Source organism: Heterocephalus glaber, unplaced genomic scaffold (genome assembly GCF_053883595.1).
Source record: "Heterocephalus glaber isolate CG9 unplaced genomic scaffold, H.glaber_assembly_v1.0 deba00001572, whole genome shotgun sequence".
Classification (NCBI taxonomy): domain Eukaryota; kingdom Metazoa; phylum Chordata; class Mammalia; order Rodentia; family Bathyergidae; genus Heterocephalus; species Heterocephalus glaber.
The window spans coordinates 2,981,902-3,000,317 of record NW_028258357.1 but is presented as its reverse complement, the minus strand read 5'-3'; the positions used below and the strand labels follow the sequence as shown (position 1 = coordinate 3,000,317).

Here is an 18,416-nt window from a genome sequence, read left to right as displayed (position 1 = left end):
AATTCACTTGAAGACTATGAAAAATATCTTAGTTTTACCTATAAAATCTTTCTTTTTTATTTTTCAATAGTTGCTCTTGAAGAAATTTTGATTTTTACTTTTAAAAAAATACTATGGCTTAAAACATGCACTTTCAAATATTCAAACACTTAATTTACCAGCTCTGGTTAAAGTTCTTGTCATTCAAGTATTACCAAATGTCCTTTTCTTTGCTATTTGAGAAATGAATGCTGTCTTTTTTAACCTTACCAAAGCGTTTTCATGTGAATGCAGTGTTTATTTCATTGTTTTGATTTTATTTCCCCAGCTTCCCAAAACCAAAATACAGGGTTTTTTTGTTTTGTTTTGTTTTCCATTTTATTTTTTTATTAATTATATTGGTACATTTAAGGTATACAATATAATGGCATTCATTATTGGAAATTCGCATCTTTACATAATCCATTTTGGTTCTTATTTTTCCCTCTTCCCCTGCCCTCCCTTCAACCCCTCCACCTCTCCCTATCTACAAAGACTTTGTTTCCATTTTTTCTTTTTTTCATATTAATTCCATTCCCTTCTTTCTTTCCCCCTGCCCCTCCCATTTCCCCTTCCCCTTTGCACAGTTTTATAATTTTGTTTATATTCATAGTTAGTTTGTTCTTTCTAAGAACAATACATGGAGAAAATAAGGTTAAAAAGAAACACTGTGTACTTTAAGTAAATATTGCAAGCTATTTGGAATATAAAGACAAACTCTTAAGCATTTTAATTCTTACTATCCCTTCAATTTTGAAAGATATATAGTGTAATGTGTAATTCTATTTAGAAAACTGTCTGTGATAAATTCTTTATTAATTAACTACTTACATGTTTGCAATACAATTTTGAGTAACTTTTCTTTCCCCTATAGACAATTAAGAAAATTAAGTTTGGTAAAAAGATTAGATGTTCTATAATACTTTAACTACTTCAAATTATTGTCTCTTAAACAGTTACCAGATTGTCATCATTTTCAGAGAAGTAAATAGAGAATTATAAATTTGTCACTTTGGACAAGTTGGTAGGTTTTCAAAGTCAAGAATTAACTTATACTGGCTCATCTTACATTTGTACCTCTGTTACTATGTATACAGTAATTGATTAAATTCCTTTAAGATTAAAGTTTGCCAGCTCATATCTGTTTATCTCCATTAATATCAAGAATCTTCATCTAATTAAAAAGATTGGCCTATTGGTTATTATATCACTAAAGTGAAAGTTTAGGTTCTCAATAACATTATAAAAGTCAGAAACACAATCCCTTTACTCAGCCTTTTCTTGGTAAAGAATTATTCAGCGGTAGCAAGAGTAAAATTTATTTATTCTACATAAGTAAAGATGTGAAGCTCAGTTTTTCACATTGAAATGCTTAAATTGAAGATGCAAATAAGATCTCTTCATGCAATTCTACAAGGAAGAAAAATCCAAGAATATAAGAATATATTTAACACTGTGAAAAGAAAGAAAATTTCAAAAAATATAACTCAAATTCAAAGCACTTCTTAAGGTGGTACCCTAGAAAAATCACTAGAGCTTTAATAATTTAGAAAGGTCATTCATAGTGGGCAAAAGTCATTAAGAAACTTCCATGCCGTATTCAAGAATGGCTCAAAAATGTATACAACATAGTACTAAGTCAGACTGAAATACAGAGGTAAAAGATGCTTTGCTACAAACTAGAAAGTATAAAAACATTGGGTTGCTCAGCATTTTAGAAACAATGTGGAGCTTCTGTGTATATCCCCCTGCAATCTCTTTTTTAACCTTTTGGCTAATTCAGTAACTAACACAATCCAAGGTAAGCTTGCCATGTCCTGACAGGTTAGAGTCTCAAATGGTTGGAACAGTCAAATAAAGAAGGAATTACTAAGGAGGAGTGCTTAGTGTCTTTGGTGATGTCTTCATGGAAGTATAGAACTAACTCACTGGTGTCATTCAAGAGGCTGCTCAGCATTTTCTGAGCTCTGGATTTAAAAGGACCCCAAGCATGTCTTAAGCTTTTTTCCCACTTTTCGCTCTTTTTTTCATTCTGGTGCTTATTACCTTTTCCCATACTATATATTTCAGTTGTTTACATCATCTCCTCCTACAAGGCTAACAGCTCCTTGAAGAGGTGGATTTTCAATGATGTTTGCTACATATTTTTAGTGCTTAAAATAGTGTTTAGCACATAGTAGGCACTCAATAAATATCTACCTTAGCAATGAATGAAAAATTTTAAAAGTACTATATGAGAAAAAACAGTGAGGCAATAGCGGAAACAAACACTTAGATTGAGTGACATTGTTCTTTTATTAAGACTTCCACTATTTATATACAAAAGTCAAGGACCTAGTAGAGAGAACTAGAATTTGAAGACAGAAAAAAGAATTACGTTTGATCTTAGCCAAAAGGCCAAGGAGAGATTTTTTTTTTTTGGTACAGGGGATGGAACTCAGGATCTTGTGCTTGTGAGGTATGCACAGTGCTGCTAAGCTAAACCCCAGGCCCCAGAAAAATGAATTAATTGATGCTGGAATGCCCTGGGGATGGAGAAGGGAGGAGACAGAGATTAAGTGCAGAAATTAACCTTGACTAGGAGAAACCTCACTATACAGGGAATATTTCAGTATGAATGAATCAGGATATAGGTATTTTCTTGTAGGAATGGTAGTAGAAAACTAGGTCATACATGTTATCATGTTGGTGATAGTTCAAAATATTGGTGGTGAAATAAAGGGTTATCTAGGTGCAAGCTGAAAAATATTAGAGACCTAAAGAATGTAGGCAATAAATAGAATTCTTTTTTAAAAAATTGGATTGCAGAAAAGGAAAGAAACAGGTTAATTCTTCAAATAGTTGAAGGTCTTTCCTTTGTTGTTACTGTCATTGATGATGCAGCATTTCAGAGGAATCCTTGACGCATGAAAAGACGAAAAGAACAATAAAACAAAGAGCAAAGGTACATACGTTGTATTTTAAAATAGATTAATTGCTTTCCTTATGGAATACCTGTGTATGATCCTTCCCCATTCAAATGCAAATACCACTGTCTTGGAGGATAAATTCCTTTCCTACTCCTCCATTGGAAACCTTCTTTAATGTTTTAAGATACTCACACACTCTCCAAACAGGTCCAGGTCTTACATAACCAGAAGATACAACTGAAGTCTCTGGACTTGGATGGGAACAAGCAGTGTTGGCCCTGCAGTCTCAAACCCCCAAACAAGAGGAGGTGCCGATGCCTACCTCAATCACACTTTCAAAAAAGAGACAATTGATATAAAAATCTCCTCCTCTGAGGGAACGTGGAATTCAAAGTAAAGATAGACACAAGTAACACGTGAAGACTCTCACCTGCTTCCTCAGCGGTAGGAAGGAACCAAAACGAATTAAAATGCAAAAGAAGAGATAATAAAATGAAAGAGCAACCTGGATTACAACAATTTACATAAATACAGAGAACTGGGTAATTTTTCAAGAAAGATAATACTGAGCTGAATGGTGGTTCTATGCTTTGGGGTTTAAAAAATTTGAAGAATCACTGAAACAAGAAATAAATCTGTGGGAGAGATAACTTGCTGTAAATTAGACATAATTACAAAGGTCCAGCTGATGTTAGGTAGTATAAACTTGTAGTTTAAAATATCAATTAATTATCAAATTACAACAACATTCACTATGGTTCAATTTATTTTGGTTTATTTTCTCAGTAACAGATGTCCACATTATTTGCTAGTTGCCAAACCACACGAATCTGTTTTGATAATAACTGTGGGGCTTATTTTAAAATATGATTGTTTTATTGGACATAAACTGAATATTTAAATGTTAACAAATGAAATTAAAAAAAAAATAAAGCTACAGAGTTCCAGCAAAATTGCTCACAATTCTTCCATCTGTTAGGTAAAAAATTTCAGGCTTAAAAAATTTTAGTATGTATAAACACTTGGCTTTAGCACTTGCCTATATACTATGATTTACTAAATTGTTACTTTAAATGAACAGAAAGAATAAAATGAAAATGGAAGCAGCAGGAATTGACAGGTTTTATTAGCCCAGTGAGACATTATACAGAAATGTCAAGCTGACCACCTACTGAAAACTGCTGGAACTCTCAGTTCCCTCTAAATGTCACCAGCTTGTACAAAATAAACACTATGGATTGATGTGATACCAGCCTTATATGATGCTCTTTTAAAGTTATCTATATTTCATTCATTCTTTTTCCCTCCAAACTGAGAGAAACACTGCATTGTATTTTGCTTTTTCTCCAGCAGAAAGTCATACTGCTCTTGCTTTCCTTTCGCAGCAAACTTCCTGTTGATCAAATCCCTTCAGTGTACCCCTCTAATACGTCAGGCCTACTGCACCTTGACATGAAAGAACACATGACTGGAAGTCAGAATTTCAGTTCAGTCTGTCCTTTCCTCATGACGTGGCACTTCAGCAAGCCTTGGTCCGTGTGCACTAGTTTCTTCCTCTGGAAAACAGTGATTCTCAGAGTCCTTTTTTCTCAACCTTAAAATACGAATATTCAACTATATAGTAAAACACAGAAAAGCCAGAATCATAGATTAAACAATCAAATCAAGGTCAAAAAGAATATCAAAACCTTCATAGAAGGGAAATCCAAATTTCTATATCATTATTGCCTCAAATTGGCCTTTGGAGTTCCTATTTTTTTGTAGTGAGACAGTAGATTTCTGAATGTCAGAAAGAAATGTAGATGTATGATACATTTGCTACATATTTATAAAAATTATTTATATGTATTTTAGAAATTTAATATACTTTAGAATTACATGTATTCCTGAAAACATTTTAAAATCCATTGAAGTTATTCACAAGGTACTAGTTGACAATGTTAAGGTTTTTTTACTTGCTAAACTACATCCAACCATATGACTACTACAAATGTAATCATATAAAAACATCTGTTTGTATAGAAAACATACATTATAACACCACAAGATCAAGCTAGTGCCAAGAACTTGTTATGATTCCCAAATATTTAAATTATATTGATGAAAGGGCATGTCATTTAGGGACTTACAATAAACGTGAATTTACATTTAGTTTTTATTTATCCCTCAAATAAAACTAAGCTATTTTGCTAGTATACAGAGAAAACATACACAGAATCTTTTCCAAAACAAGCTAGTTCAATGAACTTGCCATCTATTTTCCATAAAATTAACAATTTTCACATACACATACATATAAGTACATGTAAATGCATATGTTAAATAAGTGATAACACCATAACATCTTTAAATTCCAGTAACCTCAATATTTCACAAGGTTCAACATTTCTATGTAATATGCATGTACATTACAGCAAAATTGAGGGTTACTGCAAAGATTTTCTTAAAATGTACTGCTTTTGCAACTTATAAATTTATAAAAGTTGTGTGCGTTTATCCAGAGTCAAAAGGTAAATTATACAGACTACGATGAAATTATGCAGAAGAAATAAAATCAGGTCCAAGAACTACTTTGCATTTATAACACACTGACTAAACCATTATCTCAAATGTGCAGAAAGTTGTTAAATTATCTCCTAATAAGAGACTTCAGATGTATGTATCAAGATATAGTGGCGTCCTATATAGTGATAACAGTGTTATTTTTCATACAAATCCCTTAAACTTTTATACTAAAAATATTCAGAATTAAAAATTAGGTTGTTAAAGTTACATTAATTGCAAATTTACAGGGAAGAGCCTTTTACATGAGAGGATAAATCTTAAAAATGTCATTTTGAAAACAAAGTTCAAATTTTCCATCACTCAGCAGCTTATATTACAGATCACTTGCCTAAATTATTAGTATGGTAAAGAAAGTTCCCCCTTAATGCAGCCAGTTCCAATGGTAGGTTAAGATGCATATGACTGTAGTAGCTAAATTATAATATTTTTCTGTTTTTCAAAGATCTTACATTGTAGACGGGTTCACATCTCTAAACACCAATTTCTGTCTTTCTAGGTCACTCCCTGTCATCATTAATCCTACTCCTATAACTATCAACCCATTGAGACACTAATCCATTAATAGTATTATTTTTCTGCTGGCCATCAGTCCGTTTATTGTCTTATTTTCTTTTTTTCCAGTTCAGATTCCTGGCTCACAAATCTTTCCTATTTTAAAACAAAAACTCCCTTGCACTTCTCTTACCTATACTAACTTGAAAATAACAACTCAGTCTTCATTAAATTTTTCACACCTTAGAGCCGGGGATTTAGCTCAGTGATTTTGCCGCCCGCTGCACAAGCGCAAGGACCCAACTTTGATCCCCGGTACCCCCCAAAAAATTTCTCACACCTTGCCCACATTCATTTTGCTCAGTGCCTGTAGAAAGCAAACACAACTGTGTTGTTTAGACTTACTTTACATTTGCGACTTCTTATCTCAACAGCATTCTCTGTGATTCTGATGTATATAGCCCAGGTGAGTTCACTGTCCCAGTCTCAGAGATGGATTATCAAATCTCCAGCATCTTCCTCTCTCCCAACTGTTGGGTAAAGAACGCATTTCTAAGTGCACTGCATAAATTGAATTAAAAAAAGAAAACCTCTCTCCCCTTATTGCTTCAACTGTTATCATGGTTTTGTCTATTTGTCTGTATGCTGAATTGTGCTATTATAAGCATGAAAAGTCCCTACCTTCTACCTAAGGTTAATATGTCCATTTCACCTACCTCTTCATCTCAAGACTTTTGTTCCTTCAGTTATACCCTCTTTTCAAATGTAGTCAGTTTTTTCTCTGATTGTTCGATGATTTCTATTTGAACACATGTAACAACTCATTAAAGAAAAAGAGAGGTGTCTTTACATGCTTTATATGTCTTTATATTTAGTTACTATGCACTTTTCACTTCAGCAAAATTTCTCAAAGGGTTTATATTTACTTCTCCATGTCACATCTTAGGGTTTTGATGACAACCATTCCACTAATGTTACTTTGTTCAAGGAAAATGACAAACTCTATAAAGTTCTGGGGATTTTTGGTCTATATTTAATCCTAATGTTACTCTGTTTCTCAGCAGCATTTGACATAGACATTCCTTCCTTCCTTATTGAAACACTCTCTTCAAGACACTACACAAGCCGTTTTTATTTTCTTGTTCATTTTTCCTCTGACCCATAGTCTATGTTTTCTCTGCTTATTAAGTGCTTGAGTGATTCAGAGTTCATTTTTTTCTGCACTTTTTCTATGTGCCCTCATTTTCTAGCTGTTGTCATTTAATCTTAGGGTTTTGGAAATCGTATATTTATATCCCCTTCTCAGAACTTCTTCATTGTCTCTTGACTTGTTCACCTAAGAGCCTACTTTCCATGTCCTCATTTGCATATTTAATAGACATTTCCCATTTAATGCTTCTAAGAGAGAAACCAGATTACCCTCTCCTCAATCCTCACATCATTATTCATCCAAGGAATTTGTCAAGCTAAAAACTTTGCAAGTGTCTTTTTATTCTTATCCAAAATTGAAGCCTTAAATCTTGAGCAATTATTTGGTACATTGCCTTTAGAATTACTTTAATATCTCCATGATAGCTGGAATGGTTACAAGTGTTAAAAATCCAATCATGATGATTCCTATGTCAGAATCCCACAATGGCTTCCCATCTGGTTACCATAAAAACCTTATATCATGGCCTAGTAAGTCCTTCATGATCTCATTCTTAACTATCTTTCAAGCTCTATCTCCTAATATTCCTTGTTTTCCAAATTCAATGTATTTGCACTTATTTCCTCTTCCTCATATTCTCCTCATGCATATTTTAGAAGCTTTGTTCATTTTTGTTCAAGTATTTTTAAAATATATCTTTCTAGAGTCCTTTACTGAAACCCTTTCTAAAGTAACCTCTTTCATTCTTTATCCTTAGTCTTTATTTTTCTTCATAGCTCTTATATCAAAGGGACAGTACAATATGTGTGTGTTTATTGACTGTCTCTACCAATAGACTCTAAATTCATGAAGATATGCTTTCTGCCTTGCTAATCCCTCTGTCAACAATAACATTACCTAGTAAATAGTAAAAGCACAATAATCAAGGTGTGTGAAATGCATTTAAGATAAAAGAACAAAAAAGATTAGAGAAATCACTAGAAAAATTCAAAATGTATACTTCTCATTCTATTGGAGATTTTATTATCTAGAATTATTTGTCATAAATATTATAGTCATGGTATCTATTTATTAAGTACATATTTAAACATAAGAGTTGTGAATAGTTATAAATTTACACTATTTAAAATTATGTACAAAGGTAAATCTCACAAGAACTGAATCATATTCATTCTAGGATCTTATCTTCTCTAGTTGTAGAAGAGTATAATACTGCAACTTTGGAGTCAAACTGTCTTCCAATCCAGACTCTATTCTTTATTAATTGTGTGGACTTAAATTATTTAATATTCCTGCTTCGGTTGCTTCATCTATATAATGAAGATTGTATTGGTCAGCTCTCTTAGTCAAGCTGACAATTAAGATAAAATGATTCAGAGATAAACCTAATAGCATAAATTGAATATTAAAAATAATGTACTTAAAATATTAATTTAGTACCTAGTTCCCAACTTTTACTCAAGAACTGTTACCTGTTATTATTATATAAATCTTTCCTGAGTCTCTCCTGAGTGCCTAATTTAAGAAGAAAAATAGTTCTAGGGACTCTAGCTTCCTTCTCCCTGTAAATTATTTTATAACAAATCTCATAGGTACAAGTTTAGAAAAAACCTAGAAATTCTAGAATCAGAACTTGACAGCCCCTTCTTGGTTATAATATTATAACTGCCTCTTGGACTCTGAATTCTCTTTACCTTCCTGGACTTCAGAGATCTGCCAATCATCTTTCTCCATTCAGGTTCTTAACCAGAACTTACCCACTTTCCTCTATCCCTTGACTATGTACCTGTTGAGTATGCTACTTGCTCATTATGTACCTAATAGTCTAGCAGTATTTCTCTACCATTCGCTTTATCATTTTACATTGTAAATTAAATATATTTAACTCTGCTGCCAACTTTTAAAATAACATTTCTGGTTGCTATTTTCTGATCTTGACGCATTTCTGATTATCTTCCATCACAAGATTGCCTATTTCTTTTAACGTACTATTTGTCATTTTTTAATTTTTTAGCACAATTTTATATTATGCTTTTAGAGGGCAGAGAGATTAAATAGTAACTAAATTCAAACTCATGTCAATATAGGTACTAATTCATTACAGTTTATTTTACTTATCTTATTTTTCAAAGGACTGTTTTCCCCCTTACACATATTTTATTCCTCTAAATATCTCTGAAACAAATGCTTATTTACTACAGAACATAAATGTACATAATGAAATCAAAAAGACCATTCTCTTAAGCATTGTTTCATTTTTTTTCAGAAATATTTTATAAGATGGCAGTTATTCTCAGAAACTAGTTTCTCCTAAAATATAGGAGGAAATATTATGTTGTATTACACTGTTTGATTTAAACTTTGAGCTAGAATTAGAAGAAGCAAGATAGTTATGGGTTATTAATAAAATTAAAAATACAATCTTCCAAAATAAATTTCTATTGCTGTTCTTGAACTTTGACAACTGTATTGGCTTGATTTGAAATACTGAGTTAAAGCAACTTAATAAATCACAACAAATGTGCTGAATATTTTTCATCTTTAGGGACTATATTGCTGGAAAATAATATAACAAAAAGACTTTGCTTTATAATAGACTGAGTTCAAAAAAGTAACATAAGTACTAAGAATGAAAGAGTAAAACTAAAATTAGCCATGGATTTCATGAAAATTTATTATCATCATAGAGCTAAATATTAGTGGGCAATGCAGACATTTTGTACTTTAACTGGATTAACAAAGAAGAAATAGCAGAAATAAAACAACATGAATATCAAATTTAATATTTAAAATAAATAATTGAAGAGAATACTGTGTTATAAGTTTTCCAAAATGAAATTGAAGTACTGAAGGTCATCTGCTATTAAAATTAATGAATTATTGAGGTGCATTAATAAATAGTAGAATCCAGCAGCATAAATGGACAGTGAAACTTCCTAAATTGCCTAAGTATAAGAAAATGCTGAAGTGTTCAACAGTACTCAGAGGAAAACCTACAATACCAATTTGAGGAAGACTGATATAATATTGGAAGGACAATATTACATCATAGAATGATGAATAATTGTTCTTAAAATATATTAAAGATGGAGCAAGACACAGGAGCATGACACACAGCAGTAAGGAGTGGAGTCCTATAATGAAATATTCTAGTAAGAAGAATAGATAAATCCTGTACTCACATTAAGTGAAGTTACAAAATCAATTGCCTAGAGAGATTTTTAACATAAACTAGGTCTTCATTTGATGATATAGCTGAACACAGTGTTGTTTTTTTTTAAGTGCCAATATGTTCACCAGGTTCCTCTAAATACTTTCTAAACATGTCTATTAAAAGGCAAACTGGCACATCACTTGGCATTTATTAAAACCTCTTTGGCTTGGCATTTCTCTCAAATGGTACATCATAGTGAGCTTAGATCATATTTTAGAATTACAAAAAGGAAAGCAGAATTTAGGACTAGAGCACCTCATTCTGAATTCCAGTTGAACCAGTCTTCTTTCCTACCAGGGCGACAGTGTAAAGAATAAGATTGTCAGCAAGAACAAAGCCAAGCATCCACATCAAGCAGCCATAGCCATTACAGCTAAATTTTAAAATAGGTATGTATAAATTTTAAAAGTAATAAAGCAAGCCACAACGTTTTTTGACATGCATATCAATAAAAGTAACAATGTTTTATATAAGTTACAAAGATTGTCTCATTTTGTTCAATGTATTATTAACACGTAAGTAATAAACACAAAGACTTTAACATGATATTTAATAATGCCCAAATTCAAAAGCAGATGTCCCAGCCTAGAATATCATAGTCATAAGACTGAGAAAAACAAAAGTCAAATTTAGAAGAAAAAAATCTCAATTACATCAGAAGAAGGTCTAGTCCCTTAGTTCCAAGGATATTATTATTAGTCTTTTCCAGGTCAGAGGAACTGGAAATTGGCATCAGAAATCCAGTCTACCCATGAAGAATAGGTGCTCATCACTATGCCTAAATAAAAAATAGGCAAATTACTCATTCCTTAATGGGTTCAGTCATTGGCAACAAATCATTTTGTCATAGTCAATAAATCTTAATTTTAAAAAGAAAAACAAATTAAACCCTCCAGGTGTTGCTATGAAAATCTCCATGAATTAGATTGTCCATTTGCAAATATTACAGAATGAAATGAAAAGCCAGTAAGCAGTACCCTCTAAGAAGACTATCTAAAGGGAGAATAATTTTGTTTTCATGAGTTACAAATGAAAAAAAATAAGATTAGTAATTCCCAAATTTGAATGTGAAAATTCAAATCATCTGAAGATCTTAGAAACCTTTAAGTACTAAATTTTAATAGCGACAGAAATTTTAAGATTATGAATATGAAGTGAAAGCCTTTGAAGATTATTGTATACTTGCCAACTGTCTCTTATGTATACTAAAAGTATACAAATACACATAAATATACAAATATAAATCAAAGTCATAATAAAATACTACTCTAAGATAAAAATATTTTTATTATTTGTCAGTCTATTAACAAATGATAGGTTGAATGATATGAAATTACCATTTTTAGGTCAGAAGTATTTGAATGTTGATAATTTCATATTAATTTACTTAATATTTATTGAATTGACTTTTGGAATTCTGAACAAGTTATAATCACTGGAGATACAAAATGAGGAAAATCAGAATCTGATGGCTAAGTGAAGAAATCCTTTGTAGTTTTAGTTGACTTTTAGTGTCTCTATGGCTGTCTTAGAAGACTATTTTCAATCCATCCAACCATCCATCAACTCACGCATACATTAATTCTACAAATATTGATTTGGCAATTAAAACATGATCAGGCTTGACTTTGCAATTTAGAATACAATCTTTATCAAAATACACATAATTCCTGTACTGATGAGGTGTAAGACTTAATTACAGAAATAGAAAAGAATAAAATTCACAACAGTGTAAGAATATACACTGTGATATATATATATATATATATATATATATACACATTAAAAATAGGTATAAGAGGCTATAAAAAAAATAGGCCAGAATGAAACTCTCTGGGTTTTGTGATTCCACATTTAACCTGGAACATTGCCTCTTTGAGACCTCTCAGGACTACATTAGAAGAACCTATAACAATAGTCAATATTTAACATAAATTGGATATTGGACATACAGGTTTTAGCTTAATTATCATGTCAAATCAGACTGTATGCTGGTCCCCATTTGTCTGATCAGGAATTGAATTTAGTGAATGAATTACTCAAAGACACAAGCTTGTTAGTTATGATTTTGGAATTTAGACTCTAAATTGGGAGTGGTGGAGCATCTCTGTAAAGCCGGTACTCTGGGAGGATGAGAAGGGAGGGTTGCAAGTTTGAGGCCAGCCAGGGCAACTGAGTGACTTAGCTAATCCCATCAAATAAAAATAAAAATAAGCCAAAATAAAAAAGGATTCGGGGTACACCTCAGTGTGAGGACCCTGGGTTCAATCTGTAGTACTACAAAAAGGAAAAAAAGAAAAGAAATTTGATTCTAGCAGTGTTCCTCCAAACCCTATGTCAACAGCTTTGCCTACGTTACCTCCTAAAACATAACCTTCATTTATCCTGCCTGGCCTAGAACTCTAAAGTCCTAGGCCACAATATGCCTAATAATTATCCCTGGAATTTTCCAACTATGTTTTTCTCATTGGGGACTGAGATGGAATTGGGAGACAGCGGACAAGAGAACACTGACAATTACTGGAGTTGTCAGTCAGCCAGGAAATACTGGCAGCTAAGGTGGCTCTCATCTCTATCCACACAATCCTGTGAAATATCTGAAGTTCTCTTCCAGTTTAAGACTGATACCTAAATACAACATTTATGAACTAAAGCAATCTTTATCCAGCTCTGTAAATGCATGGTGCAAAGAGCTAAACCTTACAAACAATGGCATCAGAGTCTTACAATTCCTCTTAGTAAATGATCAATTAAAAAAAAAGCCAACTTCAAATTTTAGCAAATAGAGTTAAAATGTAAAAACTAAGGAAATATACACAACATTAAATCCTGAAACAATGTAATTTAAACAAGTGAAACACATCGCATATACACTTAACAGAAATTATTTGCAAGCTGTTAATTTCATAGCAAATGTTCTTCATTTTCCTGTTCTCCTAATCACTCTGACAAAAAAGATACTGTAAACACTTCAGCAAAATGGACTTAACCTGAAATGCAAAAAAGAAAAAAAATCCACTTCTAACTAACATATTACTACAATCAATAAACACCAACTACAGAAGACAAGGTTTCTCTCACTGCCAAATTCTCTTTGAATACCTACTTCTGTCCTATGCCTACAGAAGAGAGGCATAATATTGGCCATTTTCCCCAGTCCTCATTAATAAGTAGCATTTTCACCATGTCCAGAAATCTTAAATGCGTATGTTTCATGGATGGGCTAATCTATATCTAGCTGCCAGTTATTTTGAAATTCATCACATTCATAGGCATTTATTAAAATGGGCAATTTTTTGTGTCAAAGAAAAAGTTGTTTCTGATGTGTAGTTAATAAGCTCACTTATGACATGTTTCCTTGGTTGCAAGCAACAGAAACCAACATGGACATTTTAATTTTAGAAAAGGAATATATTGGGAAAAGAAGAGTAAATAGGATCAGAGGAAGACAAAGAACTACGCTTTACACCAACAAAAAGCAGACAACTACAAATTATACCAGACTTTCCAAGGCATCGTTACTGCTACTGGGAGCAAATGCCAATGATTTGTTCTGTTTTGAAGTACTCTGCTGAAGAGTCAAGTCCCCCACAAACAGGAAATCTTCCTGAATAAATTTATTCATATCCTCTGTATTTTTCACGTAGAAAAAGAATTCTAGTAAAGTTCTAGCCTCCAAGGATCCCTTCTGGTACTGGAATAGGACAGCCTGATTTATTGTTTTGAAAAGACTACCATCTTTGAAAAGATGATGATCCTTTTCTCAAAAAGAAATCAGGATGCAGTTACAAAGTATAAGTTAGTATTCATGGACAAAAGATAAGAAAACTAAACAAAGTGTTTTCACTAAATGGTATACAGTAAAACATTGGATTGCTAGTAACTTGTTCTTCAAGTGTTCTGCAAGACAAGTAAACATTTCTCATAAATTTTAACTTAATAAATGAGCTGTGTCTTTCAACATGAGTGGTACATGATGCCAAACATCACACAATCACACTTAAGCCAAAGGTTCTCCTCTCTCTCCCTGGAGGATTGTGGGTGATCATCTCCCAACAGCAGCAGGTCAATCTCATTTGCAGAGGAGAAGAAGAAAAAGGTGGAGGAATCCCTCACTTCAAATGAGATTGGGGAAATGTGTAAAATGTGGGAAGCAGTACAAAATGTTGTAGAAAAGCATCACCCAAAAAAAGCTGTAGCAGTGTGAGCAATGAATCTGTTTAATGACATTGCAATGTCACATTTTCACAAAATCCTTAAGGGAAGGCAAAAGCAAGTGTCACCGGATAGGTTCATTGTTAAAGCTGCACAAAAAGGAAAAGATTCCATTGAGACCATAGATAGCAGTAATTCCTGGTAGTGATAGTGAATGTTGACCTACAAAATAACTTTCCTCTCTCTCATCTCCCTCACACCAGCCACAAAGGTTTTCCAAGTTAAGTACAGGTTAATTTGTTTATTTTTCTTTATAGTTTGTATTTTCTTTATTATTTTGTATTATATTATAGTATTGTAATCTTTTTATATAAATATTTTTGAGTTGTGGAACAAATCATCTGAGTTTCCATTATTTCTTATGGGGAAATTCACTTTGATACACAAGTGCTTCTGATTACAAGCCTGTTTCCAGAAGGAATTATGCTCCAAAACCAAGGTTTTCCTGTATATACAAAGCCTATGACCTGATATTACTACTCTTAGTCACCAAAAATGAAATGCATATTTTGTTCCCAAAAGTTATGTATAAGAACACTCAGAGAAGTGCTTTCTGTAGAAGGCAAAAATTAGAAATTATATAATTATCCATTAACAATAAAATGGATAAACACCATATTGAATAACATAGACGAATCTCACAAATACAGTTAAGTGGAAGTATGGAAGTAATATGAAGCACCTACTGCATGATTCTGCTATCAAATTAAAAACTTGGCAAAACTAACTTATGATATTAGAAGTCAATATACAAATTACTTTTCTGAAGATGAGGATGAGCAGATGAGAAGAGAGCAGTTTTAGGATGTACTGAGGACCTGTTTCTTGATTCTAGTGTTGCTAAATTGCTGTGTTCAGTTAGAAAAAAATTATCCAGCTCTGAACTCTATGATCTCAGTGTGTGTGTGTGTGTGTGTGTGTGTGTGTGTGTGTGTGATCTGCATCTGAAATTAGGCAGTGTAAATGAGACAGCATAAAATTATATAACAAAATTTTAAAATATTAAAGGAATATATATAGTCTTTCTAATATACAAGTGGTCAAAAAGCAAAGCTGAAGCAGCATAATATTCCTATTGCTTTTAATGAAATGTAAAATGTGAATCATATACATAGCACTGTGATTACATGCATGCTCTCTGGAGTCAGACAGACTGAGGTTCACACACAAGCACCCCCATTTACTCATTTTTAACATGTAGTAAATTAATCCTAAGTTTTCATTTGTTCATCAGTAAACTGTGTATAATAATACCTACATCATAAAATTGTAGATATTATACAACAAAATAATTATGTAAATGGATGAGCATGGGTTCTGACACACAGTGACAATTACTGCTACTGCTGTTGAAGTGCTTTCCTATGTATTAACTGCAACTCTAACCCTACAGGGGAATCATGCTAGGCAATATGTTGTGCAGTGCCCTACACAGTGTAGGACAAACACCCACTGGTGACTCACAAATTGATTGCAGAAAGCATACAGGCATGGCCTTAAATAACACTCAACTGCACAGTGAGAAAATCGTCCTCTTTCAAAGCCTTTGATTACATTAGGAAAGTTCTTAGTTTGGTGCCAGTATGCCTTCTACCTCTTTCTATAGCTTGCTAATCTCCCTTTGTAAAACCTCAGGCTAGCATTTGATAACACTGATTTACTTTTGGTTTTATGCTGTGCATGGGTTTTATGGTAAATGTTACTGATTATCCATTTGCAATAACTATATATAATTTTTCTTATGTAAATTTATTTAGGTTAACGGGGAGTCAAAACATATCTTGGCTATACTAAAACATTTGGAACACACACTGTGAAAAAATGGTAATTTGTGATACAACTTGGCTAGAAAAAAACACTGATTGAGTTGGGGAGAAGGGTACAGAGGAAAAACAACTGTATACAAAGTGCCTCAGGACATTATACTTTCCAGACCACACCTGCCTTCACATTAAGTGGTTCTCATAGTTTAAAGGATTTGTTTACAAAAATTGTAGAGAGGAAGTGGGATAAGTGAAGCCCTAGAATGTCAAATGCAATAACATAAGGTCAAAGGAATGTCCTTGCTTGGAGGACACTTAAAAAGGAAGTAAAAAGCCAGGTACAGCTGCTTCTTGTACACTTAACAGAAAATTGTCATTCAAATCTGCATGAATCAACCCTTGACTACACTGGATTTAGAGGCTTTCTTACTGTTATAAATAAAAAAGCAGTTATTTTCTAAAATCAAAGACCTACATGAAGATTGTATGTAAGTAAAAATTGCCATGGAAAATCACTTATGTAACCTATGACTTAAAATATACATAGTTTCTTTGTATTCTTCTATAAGGTAATTCTTCTGCATGATAAAATTTGATAAGGGCTGAGCCAGCATAAGAAAAGAAGAAAATTCAAACACATCTTTAATTTTAATTTGATCAAATTTTTAGTAGCAAATGGACAAATCGAGCACTACGTGATATTTAGATTTGCTCCCTTCTATTTTAAACATCTAGTCTCTAAATTTAACACCTTCATTTATGATTGATGACTTTATCTTAGAAGGAGATCACTTAAGATAATTTGAAATAAAATTAATTTATGATGAAGGTTTTATGATAATGTAATCATATTTCTGAGTCATAAAGACACCTTCAGAAGAGTATGGTATATTTTTTTAATCTAAAATACATGTGCATGGGCCAGGGATATAGTTGAGTGGCACCATGCCTGCCTCTCAAGCTCAAGGTCTTGAGTTTAATCCCTGGTACCAAATAAATAAATGAATAAATAAATAAATTCATGTGCTACATTGAAATCCCTCCAGAAGACTAAAATTTCTGCAGATTCTGAGTTATGAAAAATAAAACACTTTTCCACAGCCAAAACTACTTTCAATATAGAGAGAATTTTGTAAAATATGAAATATATAGGGACTTACATTTTTAAAATCCACAGATGATACTCTAACTTACTGTGGTTCAACTTATGATTTTTTCTTTTACAATGGTGTAAAAATGATATACTATATTCAATAGAAGCCATGCTTCATATTTTTTGTTTCAATCTTTTCCTGAGCCTCTGATATATAGTACGATACTCTCTCACAATGCTGAGTAGTAGCAGCAAACCACAGGTCCTGGCCATCTCTATGTGATGTATCACTATCTGGATACATTGCGTAATATTTAAATCAGGTTAAACATCTATTTTTCCAACATTTATCATTTCTTTATGGTGAAAACATTCAAAGTCTTTTCCTCTGGCCTCTGAAAATATACTTTGAAATGTATTTTGAAAATATATCATCAGTCTCTATAGTCTATCTACTGTACAATAATGCGCCAGAATTTCTTACATCTAACTATAATAGAGTATCCATTGATCAAACATTCTCCATCCCTCCCGCCTTCCCTCTTACTCTTTCAGCTTCTTATATCCCACATTCTAATTTCAACTTCTATGGAAATAACTTTTTTATTCCATGTATGAGTAGATTTTTTGGCACTTGTTCTTTGTCTGGCATACTTCGCTTAATTTAATGATCTCCAGTTCCATAAATGCTGTTGGAAGCGACGGGATTTCATTTTTTTTCACAGCTGAATAGAATTCCATTGTGTATATGTGGGACACTTAGGTTATTTCCATTTCTTAGCTATCGCAAATACTGCTACAATGAACATGGGAGTGCACATACATCTTTAACATACTAATTTCATTTCTATTAGAAATGTAATCATGAGTGGGATTGCTGGGCCATATGGTAGTTATAGTCACGACTTTTGGAAGAACTTTCATACTGGTTTCCACAGTGGTTGTAGCAATGTACATTCCCACCAACAGTACAGGTGAAGGGCAAGATAATGCCTGA

General features: G+C 32.7%; 1 long non-coding RNA gene across 1 annotated transcript in view; it reads right to left on the bottom strand.

Moving 5' to 3' along the window:
* Window positions 1-4,025: 4,025 nt before the first annotated feature.
* The window catches only part of LOC101722302 (uncharacterized), a 185,079-nt gene continuing 170,688 nt past the window's right edge, over window positions 4,026-18,416 (bottom strand). The window contains exons 2-3 of the long non-coding RNA XR_001182509.3: window positions 6,390-6,514; window positions 4,026-4,521 (exon numbers count right to left, since the gene is read on the bottom strand). This is a non-coding gene — a long non-coding RNA (uncharacterized LOC101722302). The remainder of the gene's footprint in view (window positions 4,522-6,389; window positions 6,515-18,416) is intronic.